Consider the following 18,311-nt stretch of genomic DNA (forward strand, 5'->3'; position numbering starts at 1 on the left):
CGTGCGCCGTGTGTGCATGTGTGTATGTGTGTGTGCACGTGCGCATGCATATGTTTGTGTGTAGGTGTCCATGCTTGTGTGCGTGCGTATGTGTGTATATGTGTGCGTGCGTATGTGTGTATATGTGTGCGTGCCTATGTGTGTGTGTGTTACAATACAATCTCTTTCTAATAAAAAAAAACTTGCTCTTTGTTTTCGCCAACAAACGAGATGTGTAGGCTGTTTTTCTGTTTTCTATGTCTGACAACAACAATGGTTTAACACTCAGCACGCTACATCATATACCTCACGATATCAGACAATACAACACCACGCTGCAGTTGACTTCTTTTTCTCAATAACTTAGAACAACTACGGTGTTACGACATCATACTAACCACATTGGTATAACCGCACAATGCTACACAATAGCATAGCAGTATATGAAAGCCCATTAAAGTACAGAATGTCGAAGTACGCTATACGAGAACATATTAGAGTATATCGTATCACACAGCACGTGCATCAAATCAAAATGCATTTTGTTAGAAAGTATGTCAGTGTATCATAACACATCACAGTATTTCCGTACCATATCTCGTCAGATTATACGAGATTGTATGTAAAGACGCATGGCCCAATGGTTAAAGCGTCAGGCTCACAATCATGAGGTAGTGAGTTTGATACCTAGAACGGGTTGGATGTTGTTTTCTGGAGCAGGACTTTTTATTTCACGTTGTTCCAGTTCACTCAGCTGTAGAAATGAGTTGCGGCGTCACTGGTGCCAATCTGTATCGGCCCCTTTGCCTTTTCCTTGGATAACATCGATGTCGTGGTGATGGGAGATGGTATGCATGGGCGACTGCTGGTCTTCCATAAACAACCTTGCCCGGACTTGTGCCTTGGAGGGGAACTTTCTAAGTGTAATCCCATGGTAATTCATGAACGAAAGGGGTCTTTACCTTTCACCCTATTTTTAAAACACCAGAATGTATTGTATCACGATACAATATATCACTGTACTACACTAATGTGCGACAGGCCTCTGCAAAATGTTGTAAGCTGGGGTGTACCACTATATACAACACCGCATCCCACTATTGTATATTGCAGAACAATGCACTACTGTAAATTATCCTTTAGTGTACTGTGTATATTACAGCAAACAACCTGCACCTTTTAGCACCATTATATATAGCACTACGAAAAACCACATCATGTCATACTATATCAAACACCTTTCAACCATTCCTGCGTGTCGTTATATCATAGTATATTGCATTGAAATGCATAACGCTTCACCACATTCCAAGAAGCCACTAAAAATTATTGAAATCGATCTTGGTTTGTATTTCCAACTCTAAATATTCAGTTCTTTGATAAACTGAATTAGCAATGTAAATGAATAATCGTGTAAGTGGCTTTTGTATTTCCTAGACATGTGTACATTTCACATAGTTCTCTAGCTGAATCAGCGTGAAGCCTTAGTGTGCAAAAATCAGTACCTTTGGAATTATAAGTTTGTTCTACCAGACGAATTTCCAAGCAGTTTCCGTCTACCCAGTTTAACTCACAAAGTGGAAAATTAACCCAAGACGATAGAAAAAGACACATTCCCAAACCGAAACCTTGTTATTGCAAGTGAGTTTCTTACACATTCAGCCATATTGCGTCTGCTGCATGCCATTTGCACATTTCTATGTCATATTATCTCAAACCACTACAGCGTAATAGGCCACTCCACACTAAACCACATCACATCCCACTACTTCTTGAAACTCTATTGCGCAGCAACCAAGTCAATATAGAAATATTCACTATGCAATCACTAATACCACCCAAAGAAAATACGAACATTAATTGTACAAAACATACAATTGTTACTCACTCCTGCCCTTAGATTGTCCCATCATAACAGAAAAGTAGATCTAGAAATCTCAGAACTACTGGGACATGACAGAACTACAAATACAGAGGTTAACTACTGTGGGCCAAAAGAAATAATTGCATGTGTTAATATAAGCAGTTAGTTGTAACAATTAAACAAAGAAATCGCCTGTTTCATCGCTTTCTCTGTACATACATACATGCATGCATACTTACATGCGTGCATACATACATATATACACACATACATACGTACATATATATAACGAACTAACTGTTACTTTCTCAGATGCAGCACGGATTTTCGTCAGTGAACAGGTCGCGGTCATAAACGACGAAAATATTTTGACAAATTAAACTTAAATGTTGAAGTGAATCGAACGGCTTTTGTCTGTTTCTTAAAGGGCTTAACAAACACCCTCCACTCTGTAAAACATTCATAGTCTAATCTCCCTCAAGTAGTAAAAAATACTAGCTGACAAATAAATGCAGCATTGGATGAATTAAAATAGGTACATTGCTTTAAAAACAAACGAACGGTATTTGGGTTCACGCTTAGGAATCGTTTGATCATAGGTATGCTAACAAGAAATCCAATTGCAACTAAACAACTACGAGTACTAACACTAATATTTCCTGAATCTGGAAATAAAATCCGCACTATTCGATAGACCAGTTCATATGCACAAGTGATGCAGCATTAATCATTCAACGCCTCATCACTCTATGCGACGCTTCTAATACAGATATTCTTTTGTACAAATGACCAGGCACGGTTGAGCGCAACAACCTCTGTAATCATAACCATACAATAGACTATACATGTCGGCTGTTTCAGGAACTAAATACCTTCCAGACACATTATACTAACAAATTTCCGTGTGAAGAAAGCTTTCAACTCACCAACACGCTGCACACAGAAAAGATAATACTATCAGAACATTAATGTGCAAAATGAAACTTTGGCTATTAAACAGCCGGTCAAATCCTCTAACCTATGTATTATGCAGTAACAAAACACTTCCAATAGTCATTCTTTCTCCAAAGGGTAACACAATGATCAGTTCACTGACCTGGTCATTTCAAACATATGTATAAATCACAAAACAAATTCTCGAAGTTTGCGTATAAACTCTATGTTCTTAACTTTATATCCCATCCAGCAGTGATCTGTCAACACAGATTTATAACTACATCACCTGCACAGCATGAAAAAAGGATTAAATATCACTTAACAATTCCAGCGTTTCTTTTGTTATCACTAACATCAAAGAATATGAAATACAACTTACACACACACAACAGCATAAACATTCGACACAAATATAGACACGGAAAACGCAATTGGTAAGAGTTGCATTAACATCTCCAAATCTTTCGCAGCCTACATAGTAAACAAAATGAAGAAACTGAAACAAGGCCCGAATATAATTTGTGCTCACACATGTACTACACTCTCTCAATACAAAGAAACAGCAATTGTTTATGAGCAATAGATTTGTTGCATCGTAAGTATTCTTTCGAAACCTGACCACAACACACTACAAAGTGTGAAAAACTGAGCGTATTTCATAGGTAATATACAAAACGTAAACGCGGTCGAAGATTCTAAAAACAAATACCATATTCACCTTTAAAATAGTACAGCGTATATCCGAAGCAAACTGTACCACTAGAAGTTTCTGCCACATAAAAGTTTTACCTCCAAATAATTAGCGTCTATACAAGTCCTTTGAACAAAACAAAATACTACTCGCTAAAACCGCGATCTCTAATATTCATTCATACTATACAAGGAGAACTATGACAGATAAACAAAAGCTACTTCATTAAAAAATTCATTAGTTTAAAACACTGCGATAGAAAACACATCAGTAATAATATATTAAGAGGAACTATAGTTGTCGAACTAGACACTACAAAAATAAATAGCGCATATTGGTGTGTTAACTATTGTTCTCAGCTAGTGAAGAAAGTATCTTACATTTGAACAATACATGTATTAGTAGTCATGTTTAATCATTCGAGCAGTTAATAGCTATCATGTGTCTGCTCAGATGGTCCCATCTACTTCTTTCTCAGATTATCAGGGGTTGATAATTCAGTTAAGTTGGTCTAACCTTGCTACTGGTTCCCTTAGAGCGGTAGTATAACCCTGCTCTATTGGTTACATTTATTGATTCAGCCGATTAACAGGGCTTCGAGGGTCTGCTCAATTGTGAACATCATGTCATTTGGGCCTTTATCATAGTTCCATGAATATCCTCATTTGGTTGCTACTAGACATCAGAATCATAACCAGGATGTCATAAATTTGTTCTATCAGTCATCATAGGTCTGTTTAATCTAAGTTGCGCGGCAGCACACCAACAACAGCTACTACATCAACAATAGCAGTGACAATCATCAGCAAAGACACACCACGAATACCATTCGCCATACAAAAAATAGGAATCAAATATTCTTCAAATCAAAGCCTTGAACAGGAGACGATGGATGATGTGTCTTTCGATTTTTCTGCGCATACGAAAAAGACTGGATAATAGCGACTGGGAATTAGTACAGCATCCGCTTGCTCAACACAAGCTACATTGAAGTTAAATAAACGTTTATATGTCGCAGCACAATATTAGCTATCTACACATCACAATACCACATAAACAAATTATGAATTATATCATAAAACAGCACATCGGTATACCGCGCTCAACTATACCACGGATAGGCACACTACAATGTACCACAATACAACAAATTACAGAACTACACTACACCAAAACAATACAGCGTGATATATAGAACTGCACTGCAATACGCTATGCTATAAAATGTAATTTCACACGACACCGCGGAACATAGCTACAACAACGACAATGTAAAAAAAAAACGGACCTTGTTAACGCTTACAATAAATAACATCACAATATAACAATGTATAACTGGAAGACGAACCAAACTAATGGAGTGAGCTAGAACAACAACAGCAACAATAAACTATAGAACCAACGTAAAAATACACCATGACAATATGAACAATAATACTAGGACAACGGTAAAAGTTAAAAAATTAATAGAAAAAGCAACAACAACATCCACATCAATACAAAATGTTATTAATTCAACAAATACCTTTATATCTCTTTTAGCATACTAATTTTACCAGTATTACCATTAACCACATTTCAGCTACTTCTACTCCAGCTACAAAACTACTATTCATTTCATTCATGTGCAAACAACAATTTGTCTAGAAAATGCGTGAGGGAGAGACAGAAATGTATAAGGAAAAGACATGAAGAAGAGAGAATGCTAGAGTGGTTGTTGGAGTACAATAAGCAATACGTTTTGAATCCATCCTATGATTATGTTGACAAGAGAAAATCACTCTTCCAAATTAGAGATTCATAAAGTTTATACAGGTTTCTTTTGTCACCATCTAATTGCAATTAGCTCCAAATTGTTTCCCTCTATTCAAGCTATTTGCTTTAACCACGAGTTAGCCCTGTACCGTACATTAGGTCTGCATAGTTTAGTATCTGAAGAAACCCTCTCTTTATCCCTACCAACTTCCTTCCTCCATCTTTTCCTCTCTTCCTCTTTCGCTGGCCTTCCTAATGGACAGTCTGTGAAGTATTTTAATGTTTGTTGTTGGAACCAACTAAATAAATAAATCAACCACTAAATAGAATATGAAACTATAAAGTAAAACAGCCAGAAAACACGTTTTAAAATGAAATAAAGGCTGGCTAAAATCGATAGATACTACAGATCGATACCATAAATCGTTTTGTAATCAGATGCTATATTTCATTAGCTTCGCTTTGATTAGTTATTTGAAGGGTGGTGGGAGATATGGTGAACTAAGTAACTGAACAAAATTCCTGGTTCCATTTTCAAAAGGTATGATAATCTGTAACCATGGGCAAGAGGGTAATTGGTGCAGAATCAGATCACTTCTCTGTATTTGTCATTAGGTGAATATCATTAAAGACTTATAGATAGATATGAAGATATACATATTTAATTATATAAGAAGACAAGCTATAGGTAAAGAAGTTATAAAGTATATTGGAATATATGAAGTGTTGTTGTAATTTATAAAAGAAATGGTAATATAAGTGGTATAAATATATTGACTTCAATGATACAGGAAGGTGCGTGGCTTAGTGGTTAGGGTATTCGGTTCACTATCGTGAGGTCATGAGCTCAATTCTCGGTGATGCGTTGTGTCCTTGAGCAACACACTTTATTTTGAGTTCCTCCAGTCCACTCAGCTAGCATAAATGAGTAGAACCTGTATGTCAAAGGGCCAGCTTTATCGCATTCTGTATCACGCTGTGTCTCTTTGAGAACTACGTTAAGTGTACACATTTCTGGGGTGTGCTCAGCCTCTTGCATGTTAATTTCACGAGCAGGCTATTCCGTTAATCGAATCAGCTGGAACCCTCATCGTCGTAACCGACGAGTAAGTAAAAGGCCAAAAACAGAGTACAGTAAATAGTACCTTCTTCTGGATCAAAGCCCCACTCACCCCTGAGTGAAAATGATTTCAGTAACTACGAAGACATATCCACAGGATCTCTAGCGTAGCTAGAGGGGGTAGAATGGGGCGATCCGCCCCGGACGGCACTTTTATGGGAGCGGCACCACTTTTGTGTCTGTTGTTGGCAATATTTATATTTTGTGGGGGCCTGCGGTGGCATAATGAAGTCTCACCCTTGGCAGTACACACTCTAACTACGCAAGTGCACAGAGCGTACCAAATCCTTGCTTGAGGACAGACAGTGCTGCCTTGCATGAATCTAGAAGATCATCTCTAGTCAACGCCTTGTCCTAATGAATAAATAGATGTTTCAGTTACCACATGGGGCTGAATCAGTAAGGGGCCGGAATATATGATACGTATGTGTCTGCAAATATAAGATTTAAATCATCGTTCCTTGCTGACAAGATAGTCCAAATTCGCGTTCACTTCCGGCGGCGCTTCCTCAGCATCTTCAAATTTTACAGCAATAGTCCACGTTCTAAAACAGAATAGAAAAGGCGAGAACACCCTTGACCGCCTAGCAATTAACTCGAAACATAGTTTGAGTGAAATATTTCGATTTCGCAGACACTCACTTAATCAATATCGTCCACAGAAGGGACAGATTCTTGCAAAAAATTATTGTATCATAATTCCATCGGAGGATTTCCGCATATTGTAGGTATGAGACAAATATATTCTTTTCTACTCTAGCCATAAGGCCCGAAATTTGGGGGGAGGAAGGCCAGTCGATTTGATCGACCCCAGTACGCAACTGGTACTTAAATTATCGACCCTGTAAGGATGAAAAGTCGACCGCGGCGGAATTTGAACTCAGGACGTAAAGACAGACGAAATATCTATTTCTTTACTACCCACAAGGGACTAAACACAGAGGGGACAAACAAGGACAGATGAGCGGATTAAGTCGATTACATCGACCCCAGTATGTAACTGGTGCTTAAATTATCGACCCGGAAAGGATGAAAGGCAAAGTCGACATCGGCGGAATTTGAACTCAGAAGGCAACGGCGGACGAAATACCACAAAGCATTTCGCCCGGCAACTCCTCCTCATTATCATCATATATCCATATATCGTCGCTGTCGACGTTGTCGACGCCTTGGCAGTTTTATGTGTCTGAAATTTTTGGCCTTGATGTTGATATCTAATTAATGTCTTTCCATTTTCCATTCAAACAGATTTATGACAAGAACAGGGCAACTAAAAAGGAAAATCGTGTCTTTTAAGATTATATTTTCTGATGAAATGTGTGTGTGTGTGTGTGTGTCTGTGTGTGTACATAAACTCAAATATACATACACAAACGAGTATCTTTGTATGTTTGTGTAGAAGAGAGAGAGAGCGACAGACAGACTGGGAGAATAACGGACGGAGTGTACAGATAGAAACGCAGAGTAAAATACACAGGGATTAGACCTTATACATGGAAGATAATGAAACCATTACTCTTAATACTTTTATGAATTTAGACTTAGATAATTTAAAATTAAATGAAAATAATCTGTGTATGTGTATGCTTATATATATATATATATTCATATGTATATATGTATATAAGTAAATGTATATAGGAGTATATATACATTTGTATATATATACATGTATGTATATACATATATTTACACACACAAACGCACGCACACACACCCATATATATATAAATATATATATATGTATATATATATATATATATATATATATATTATATATATATATATATATATATATATATATATACATAAGTTCAGTAAAATTTAGATTCAGATGAATATGGTACTTAAGTTAAATCCACCAGAATTTAGTATGGTATTATCCATATAATTCAAAATGGAGTGATTAAAATCAACTAAATTGTGTCGCATTAAACGATCGTACGGAATTACATCTGGATATGCTTGTTGCTTATTTTGATATATGTGTGTGTGTATGTGCATGCGTGTATATATGTGTGTGCCATTGAAAATGTCCAAGATGCACCTTAGATACCCCTTTCATAATCTCTCATCTTCATCAATTATTTAGTGCCATCTGCATCATGTTGCCTGCTCCGATTTATAGTTTACCTCAGCCTACCATACTTTTCTTATGATATTTTTCATTAGATTTAATAGATTTTTTTTTTAACTGACTGACCTCCCTCTGCTAGTTATAATGCCATAAACCACGTAGCCACTCCTTATACCATTAGTTGTAAAAACCGAGTAACGATATATTGCAAGCGTTTTTACTTACGGCAACTCTCTTCTAATATGTATTATACTCTGCCATGAGCATTTTCACTTCTAATAGGCAACCACCGTTATTCCATCAAATAGTTTGCTACTTGTTAGGCGACGAGCTGATAGAATCAGTAGCACTCTGGGCAAAATTCTTAGCGGCTCTTCGTCTGTCTTTATATTCTTTCGTTCAAATTCCGCCTAGGTCGATGTAGTCTTTCATTCTTTCAAGGCCGATAAAATAAGTAGTAGTTGAGCAATGGCGTCAAATTTCCTACCCCAAATTTACTGGTCTTTGAAAACAATATTTTGCTCTGAGTCAAGCAGAAATTTTTTTAAGTTTATATTTTGCACACCTTTTCTAAGTTCGTGTTCATGCATGTGAGTGGCCGTTGTTCAACTCCCTTATTAACCATCTAAAAATGTTTCTTATGTGTGTTATATTTAGGGTTTCCTTTTGAGATTATACAAACAAATTATTCAAAATGAAATATGGTATTCGATCTCATCTTCAGAACCAGACTCTGCACAATTTTGACACTTTGCACACTACTTGTTAACAGAGTGTCACCAAAAGAAGATAGAATGCCCAACCATCGTTACTGCATAGCAATGTATTTCCTATAGAGAACCAACACAACAATCGAACGCAACAACATTCGCCACCATTTCACAACAACCACCTCCACTCATTCACAATGCCCGACTTCAAACAGTGTATGCCACCCTACACTCTTCCCAGATATTTGAATGATCACAATCCTCCTAAACCACCCCACAGGACACACAAACAATTCATCCCCATTAACCCCACTTATCCAAATTATTATAAACGGCACATACAACTATCACATGATATTTTAATTAATTAATTTTTTTCATAAACATTTATTTTTTGTTTAGATTTTCTTGAATGAAATTCAGCAATTTGGCAGACATTCTAAAAATCTTAAGTTCAATGCTGGTGGTTGAAAAAAAATGTAGCGAAGACGGAGGTGGTGGCTATGTATTGGAAATAGAACACTGAAAACAAACACGTACTCATAGACAAATATAGACGCACACAGACGTACACACAAACCTTCAATCAGACTCTCACTTAGTCATACAAACACACATACATAGATATATATTCATATGTATATATATATGCATAAATATATTTGGTCATGCATATATATATGTGTGTGTGTGTGTGTGTGTGTGTGTGTGTGTGTGTGTGTGTATACATGCTATATATAAAGTAATTTAACAAAAAGGAATTGCGCCATAGTGTCTGATGGAAATACCCGGCACCTCCATTTTCAAGACCTCAGAAAAGCAGTAACTGAGAGACAATACCCAACCTGACTTATTGACGATGGGATTAAGTGTTTAAGCTTGCCAGAAATTAGCCATCAAAACACTAAGGGAAACAAAATGCAACACCACTCCACATTTCAAAACACTACAATATATATCAACTCACAAACCTGGAAACAATGAGGTATACAACACTATTGTACGAAATTTACCTCTGCTCACTAGGGATCCAAAAATGCACAGCATTCTGAAAACACATAAATTCATCAAATACAAAAAGCAACGCAAATCGCTGAAAAGTCTTCTGAAAAATGCGAAGTTTTACAAAACAACCACGAAACCAATGGTTAAAAATGTGGGTGTCCACTCTCTGCAAGATGCCTCGAGCTGCAGGAAGGCTCGGAATTCTTATTCGAACAAGGAGAAAGGTTTACAATTAAAACCAACTTCACATACACCTACTAGAATCTAATTTATGTTATAACTTGCTTCAGGTTGTGGACATAACTATAGAGGGCAGACAAGTATGGCATTTAGAAGGAGAACTACACTGCATAAGGAAAAGATCCGTTTACCAAAGTACAGATTCCTTTGAGTGAACACATACACAGATGTGCAAGTAATATCCAACCAATTTTCACAGTTTTCTCTATCTACCAGTGCAAATAAACATGCCCCGTGCTGCAAGAAGGTTCGAAATTCCTATTTAAACAAGTTCACAATTAAAACCAACTTCACTTATGCAACCGAGAATCTAATTTATAACATGCTTCAGGTTGTGGGCTTAACTATATAGGGCAGACAAGTATGGCATCGAGAAAGGGAACCACAACACAAGGAATCGTCCCGTTTACTACTGTACAGACAGATTCCTTTGAGTGAACACATAGAGAGATGTGCAACAAATATCTAAACTACACAGTTTTCACCCAGCTACCAGTGCAAATAAACAATTTCTATGCAACAAAATTTAAATAAAGTAATAATTCCTTCTTTTTCTCTATACAACCATGATTTTTGATGAACTTAAAATAATTATAGATATCTTTTCCTACCTATTTTCAACACTTTCATGTGAGCTGTTTAAACAAAAAGCTCCACTTAACATTTTCTTATCATTGTCAAAGATATTATTTTCTAAGACTTTTTTATCATTATCAAACACTGTATAACTGTATTTTAATACAATTATGATAACCGTTTTTGAACACAACAAATCTTATACAAGCTATACATTTTACTTTTCTTAATCTCTTTGTAAAAAAGTGAAATCGGTCAAGTCAATAAAGATCTCTAAAAGACCTCTACATTTTCAAATCCTCTTTCCTATATATGTGTGTGTGTGTGTATACATATATATAATATTATTATAATATGTATATAATATATATATATATAAGTGTATATATATATATATATATATATATGCACGCAAGGTCACACTTGCGCAAGGTGCCTTGCAGCGGGATGGAACCCGGAACCATGTGTTTAGGAGGCAAGATTCTTACACCACAACCCCACCTGTGCCTATGTTTATACATGCACACATACACATATATATCATAAATACATACAGTCACAGAGACGCACACAATACACCCATGAGCGCGCGCATATACATATATAGATATATATATATAATATATTATATATATATATATATTAATCAATATAGGGTGGCAAGGAAAATTTTGTAGAATTTTATTGCCACCAGCGGCCCAGCGGGAAAAAAATTAAATAGTCATAGACCATTTTTAAGTTCAACATTAACAATTAAGGAACGGCCATAATAGGCCATTCTTGTAATTACAGGGTAAATGTTTTTTTAATTTTCTCCTGTTTACGGAATTAATCTTTATTTGCGGTAGAAGCTTTGGCTGTTATTTCTAGGGGTGAATGGCCTATTATGGCCGTTCCTTAATTGTTAATGTTGAACTTAAAAATGGTCTATGACTATTTAATTTTTTCCGCTGGGCCGCTGGTGGCAATAAAATTCTACAAAATTTTCCTTGCCACCCTATATTGATTAATTATGAATTTGTTGGTTAATTCCGTAATGGAATCGACGGCTGATATTTGTTTGCTGCCGATAAATTTGGCGCGAGTGCGACGATTTGAAAATTTTAGGTCAGATATTGACTTGGCAAGATTGGGTATGCCTCGTGTATATATCTGTTCCGACTTGAGCTATTTCTTGCTGAAGAATCCGAGGGCTTATGGAAGATTGGCTTGATTTAATTTAATCAGGTTAGTTTACCATTAAACAGCGGATGAAACGGTATACCGTACAAGAAATTACAGGGTAAATGTTTTTTTAATTTTCTCCTGTTTACGGAATTAATCTTTATTTGCGGTAGAAGCTTTGGCTGTTATTTCTAGTGGGTGAATGGCCTATTATGGCCGTTCCTTAATTGTTAATGTTGAACTTAAAAATGGTCTATGACTATTTAATTTTTTTCCCGCTGGGCCGCTGGTGGCAATAAAATTCTACAAAATTTTCCTTGCCACCCTATATTGATTATTATGAATTTTTTGGTTAATTCCGTAATGGAATCGACGGCTGATATTTGTTGCTGCCGATAAATTTGGCGCGAGTGCGACGATTTGAAAATTTTAGGTCAGATATTGACTTGGCAAGATTGGGTATGCCTCGTGTATATATCTGTTCCGACTTGAGCTATTTCTTGCTGAAGAATCCGAGGGCTTATGGAAGATTGGCTTGATTTAATTTAATCAGGTTAGTTTACCATTAAACAGCGATGATGAAACGGTATACCGTACAAGAAATTACAGGGTAAATGTTTTTTTAATTTTCTCCTGTTTACGGAAATCTCTTATTTGCGGTAGAAGCTTTGGCTGTTATTTCTAGTGGGTGAATGGCCTATTATGGCCGTTCCTTAATTGTTAATGTTGAACTTAAAAATGGTCTATGACTATTTAATTTTTTTCCCGCTGGGCCGCTGGTGGCAATAAAATTCTACAAAATTTTCTTGCCACCCTATATTGATTAATATATATTTTTTGGTTAATTCCGTAATGGAATCGACGGCTGATATTTGTTTGCTGCCGATAAATTTGGCGCGAGTGCGACGATTTGAAAATTTTAGGTCAGATATTGACTTGGCAAGATTGGGTATGCCTCGTGTATATATCTGTTCCGACTTGAGCTATTTCTTGCTGAAGAATCCGAGGGCTTATGGAAGATTGGCTTGATTTAATTTAATCAGGTTAGTTTACCATTAAACAGCGGATGAAACGGTATACCGTACAAGAAATTACAGGGTAAATGTTTTTTTAATTTTCTCCTGTTTACGGAATTAATCTTTATTTGCGGTAGAAGCTTTGGCTGTTATTTCTAGTGGGTGAATGGCCTATTATGGCCGTTCCTTAATTGTTAATATATATATATATATATATATATATATATAAACAACTTATAAATAAGGGCAAATAAAAAATTTTCTGATGCCAAATATGCCGAAACTAGACACATTGTCCATAACCATATAATTTATCACAATATGCACGCTACTCGAATAAGGTCGATAGAAATTTCTAAAAATTTCGTTATTACCATATCAGACCGATTTCAGGGTTAGTTCATAAGAACCCTTCCTCCGTCAGTGATAAATGCGTCTAGCTTCGGCATATTTGGCATTAGAAATGTTTTCGTTTGCCCTTATTTATAAGTTGTTTATAAATTTAACCTTAAAGGTATTTTAAGGTATTTTTTTAATATGCTGGCCATTGATAAAATTTTTTCGAAACAATTTTATCCTACATTAGATGTATATATATATATATATATATATATATTATATATATATATATATAATATATATATATATATATATATATATATATATAGATAGATAGATAGATAGATAGATAGATAGATAGATAGATAGATAGATAGATAGGTAGGTAGGTAGGTAGATAGATAGATAGATAGATAGATAGATAGATAGATAGATAGATAGATAGATAGATAGATAGATAGATAGATAGATAGATAGATAGATAGATTGATTGATAGATAGATAGATAAGAAAATGTATGTAATAGCTAGGAGAAACTCGTCGTTTTTGCTGGTATGCCTTTACTTTAATTAGATAACAAGGAAGGAGGAAGCAGAAATGAGGGTAGCATTTACGAATATAAATAGATGCATCAGTTAGTTTGCGAAAATATTTGATACACATATGATTGTAATATAAACAATGGTGGTAAGTCTTACATTCGATTTTGTTCTTGCGCTGATAAATTCGCTGGGTAGAGGTTTGATTCTAGTAGACTGGTTAGTTTTGTTGGGTAATTAGGGCGGGATGAGTATCATTTAGGTGTGGGGTTCCTAGTTCGATTAAGCACATTTTTACCGTACGTGCGTATGCAATTTTTTTTATATTCTGCAGTGGATTATCACCGGCGGTGGTGGTGAAGGGCTAGCTCCAAAGGGGAGATAACTCCTACCAAATTTGTATCGGACTAGATGGGGTGGTTAAAAAATGTATTATGACTAATAATTATCTTATTTCCAGAGATTAGGAAGTTCTTAGTGCTAGAAGGTGTCCTATGTATGTGCAAAGTGTATTATTATGGAATGTGGGGTCGAGTGGGTTTGTGGGGTGACTTCTTGTGTGTAAATGTTGTGTGATATCCTCCCCTTTGCAAATATAAGGACACAGAAAATGTGTCAAAGCCGACAGGAGACGTCGATATTTCCTTGGGTAAATGGCGGTGGTGAAATACCATCACGGGACTGTCACATTGAGTTGACAGTATACGACCACTATATCGCTTCACCACTCCTTATGTCTCTCTGAGACATTTAGAAATTCAATAATTCTAATTTCGGTGATCAGTAAATAAATTTTACTGATAATATGATATATTTGCAGAGAGATTGCGGTCATCTCAGCGAGCGAGGCAGGCTACACTGAACTGACGACGAGCAATACACTCAGAAACATATGTCTTCAGGTGCCTTGTCCCTGCTTACGTGGGTGATCCCTTTTGCAAATATAAGGACACAGAAAATGTGTCAAAGCCGACAGGAGACGTCGATGTTTCCTAGGGCTAAATGGCAGTGGTGTAATTCCCTCACGGCACTGTCACATTGAGTTGACAGTATACGACCACTATAATGTTTAATTTGTTTCCCAGTTAATTAGACATATATAGATGAGTATTCAAGTTTGGAATTATGAAAGGCATAGAGACTTACATGAAAACAAAAGTGGCTTGTCTACCGGTATTTTGAAAGTATACAAAGGCCCACATGCAGACAAAATTGCTGTTCTCACGTTTTCTTGTACAGAAGTGGTTGTTTAGCCGTAAATATAACTAGGCGTTCGGATAGACAATAATTACAGCATCTATTTGTGGTGTTGTAGGAGGTAGTTGTTTTTTTTTTACTATACGCCAGTTTAAACTATAATCTATGTTCTTATCCTTAAGTTCCCAAATGTATGTACTTAGCCCTCTTGAGTTAGCCTTATTTCTATTTCTGAAGCTCGATTGGTGTTCATTATATCTGAGAATCATTTGGTTCTTAATGCGTCTAGCTTCGTCTGGTTATTTGTGTGGACGTCACATTGGTAAACTACGTTATTTGTCTTGCATCTATTTGAGAAGTGGCACTTTGTTCTATCCCTACCACCGCATAAATAAATAAATATTTATATATATATATATGGGGGGGGGGCAGCCATCACCATCATATATACATATATATATATATATATATATATAATGCAATATATATATATATATGATAAAAGAAGGAAAGTGCACACACTTTACATTGTTTTAATATTTTTTAATGAAACAGCATTGTGGTTGTCAACCGGTTTCGCTTTCATTAATCATGACATTGAAATTTATTGTAATTTCGTACTTTCTTAAGAAGATTTTAGACCATGTTATCGTATGAAATCAACAAACTTCCATAAAAGAGCATGGTCTACAATCTTCTTAAGAAAATACGAAATTACAATTAATTTTAATGTCCTCATTAGCGGAGGTGAAACCGTTCGACAACCACAATACTCTTTCATTTAAAATATATTAAAACAATGTATGACTTTTTCTTCTTTTATTGTATATATATTTTTTCTGCATTACAACACAATACAAATGTATTTAAGGATATATATATATATATGTGTGTGGTGTGTGTGTGTGTGTGTGTGTGTGTACACTCACACACACGCACACAAATATATATTTTTAGATGCCGTGTCGAACATGTTTTGTTCATTCTTGTAAGTCTTGTTTTAACTTTATCTATTGTTTCGGTAAATTCTCGTTTACAAAGATCTGTCTGATGTATTATTCTTTCCTTGCCCAACCTTCTGTCCATCTACCATTACATTTGTTTCCTTTTGTTTTTCCTTCCGCATAATCGCTGTCTTTGTTTGATATCCATTTTTATTACGACATACGTTTTTACTTTGTTCTGTTACAACATTAATTATTCTTAAAATTCATTGTTGTCGTCTCCTTATAAATGTCTATTGCAAGCACAACTTATTTATGTCCTAGCCTTCGACTGGCAGTCCTTTGGTCACATCTAACTCTCTGAATATAAATTCAGTGTAGATATTAAACAGCTAAGGTGTCAATATACATCCTTGCGTTACTCCTATTTTTATCTTTGCGAGTTCCCATAATTCCTGGCTTATATTAATAGCTACATTTTGGTTCCAGTGTAATACACAAATGTTTCTTATATCGGTTCCTTCAAAGTGGGCTATTTCTCAAGAGGAGACCAGCTCACTGTAGTTCACAAGGTCGAATAGCTTGTTATAATGACGGTCCCTCAATACAAAAAAATCTATGTCAACATGCAAGTTCACATTGATTCCCAACCACATGGTGCCAGGTTCAGTACCACAGTGTTTCTTGTACTATAGCGACCAAAGTATTTCAATGGATCTGGTAGACAGAAAATGGAAGCAGTCGTCATATATAAAAATATGTGTGTTTGTGTCTGTGGCAACGGTTGACAAACGGTGTTGGTTACTTTACATCCCCAGTGAAGTAAAATCGTTGAGACGGGATGGCTTTTTACCAATAACAACACAAGATGGGTATTTTTGCCCTCAAACATTTTCGTAAGAACTGATATTAGCGTCTCGCTTTTGGGGTTTAAATAAAGACCTCTCGTGCAGGGATGTACTCAGTATAATACCGCTCTCTGATTTACGGTGTGCACAAATCACCAGCTGATTCTTTACCATTCGGCCTTCATTTTCAACTGCAGATGTTATTTGAATGTTTACTTGCGTAGTACTTGCCTTTGTTATCGGAAGTCTAATTATTGAATCTACTTCCATGTCAAAATTGCGCTTTTGACCGAGATGTTATGACTTGTTTAAATTCTGCTTCATATACCATACTCCTTCAGTTCTATATTTAAGAGATAAGGAATTATGTACATTATTTACATTTTTTATAATTGACGGATATTTGCCATCTTGTTTCTTGTTAACACAACGTTTCGGCTGATATACCTTCCAGCCTTCATCAGGTGTCTTGGGGAAATTTCGGACTTGGGCTCTCATTCCTAAGGTATTTTTCGATGTTGTTGTTGTTTTTGTTATTATTATTATTATTATTATTATTATTATTATTATTATTATTATTATTATTATTATTATTATTATTCAGGTCACTGCCTAGATTCGAACACGGAATCTTGGAACTAGTAATGCCTGCCATATGCCTGTAGGCATATGCCGTAGTGTTCAAGATTCCGAGTTCGATTCTAGGTAGTGACCTGAATAATAATAATAATAATAATAATAATAATAATAATAATAATAATAATAATAATAATAATAATAATAATAATAATAATAATGATAATAATAATAATAATAATAATAATAATAATAATAATAATAATAATAATAACATCTAGAATACCTTCGAAACAAGAACCCAGGTTCGAAATTTCCCTAAGACACCTGATGAATGCTGGAGAATATATCGACCGAAACGTTGTGTTAACAACTGACAAGATGAAAACAAATATCCGTCAAATGTAAATAATGACCATACTCTGAATATACTTGGTGGTCATGCCTATATTGCAGAATATACTTGGTGGTCATGCCTTCTTCCTATAAAACAGAGGGCTTCATCTTTTGAGATCGTCTTATACGGAAATATTGCTCTCACGTTTGACTACAAATAAATGTTATCCTTATGATTAAGCCCGTTACAATTGTTTTCTATATGCATGCCTTCAATGGAAGTATTTTGTTTACTACACATTACGTGGCACTTGTTTGGGAATCAATGTGAACTTGCGCATTGACATAGATTTTATTGTATTTAGGTACCATCTTTATACGGATACTTTTTTATGGAAT

At 35.6% G+C, this 18,311-nt stretch overlaps 1 long non-coding RNA gene across 1 annotated transcript; it reads right to left on the reverse strand.

Annotated features, from left to right (window-relative positions):
• Positions 1-802: 802 nt before the first annotated feature.
• Positions 803-9,198, reverse strand: LOC118764551. The gene is made up of 3 exons (XR_005000369.1): positions 9,182-9,198; positions 8,988-8,992; positions 803-941 (listed from the first exon to the last, which is right to left on the reverse strand). It is a non-coding gene; the product is annotated as an uncharacterized LOC118764551 (long non-coding RNA).
• Between the last annotated feature and the right edge of the window lie 9,113 nt (positions 9,199-18,311).

The sequence above is a fragment of the Octopus sinensis genome, linkage group LG8 (assembly GCF_006345805.1).
Source record: "Octopus sinensis linkage group LG8, ASM634580v1, whole genome shotgun sequence".
Classification (NCBI taxonomy): Eukaryota; Metazoa; Mollusca; class Cephalopoda; order Octopoda; family Octopodidae; genus Octopus; species Octopus sinensis.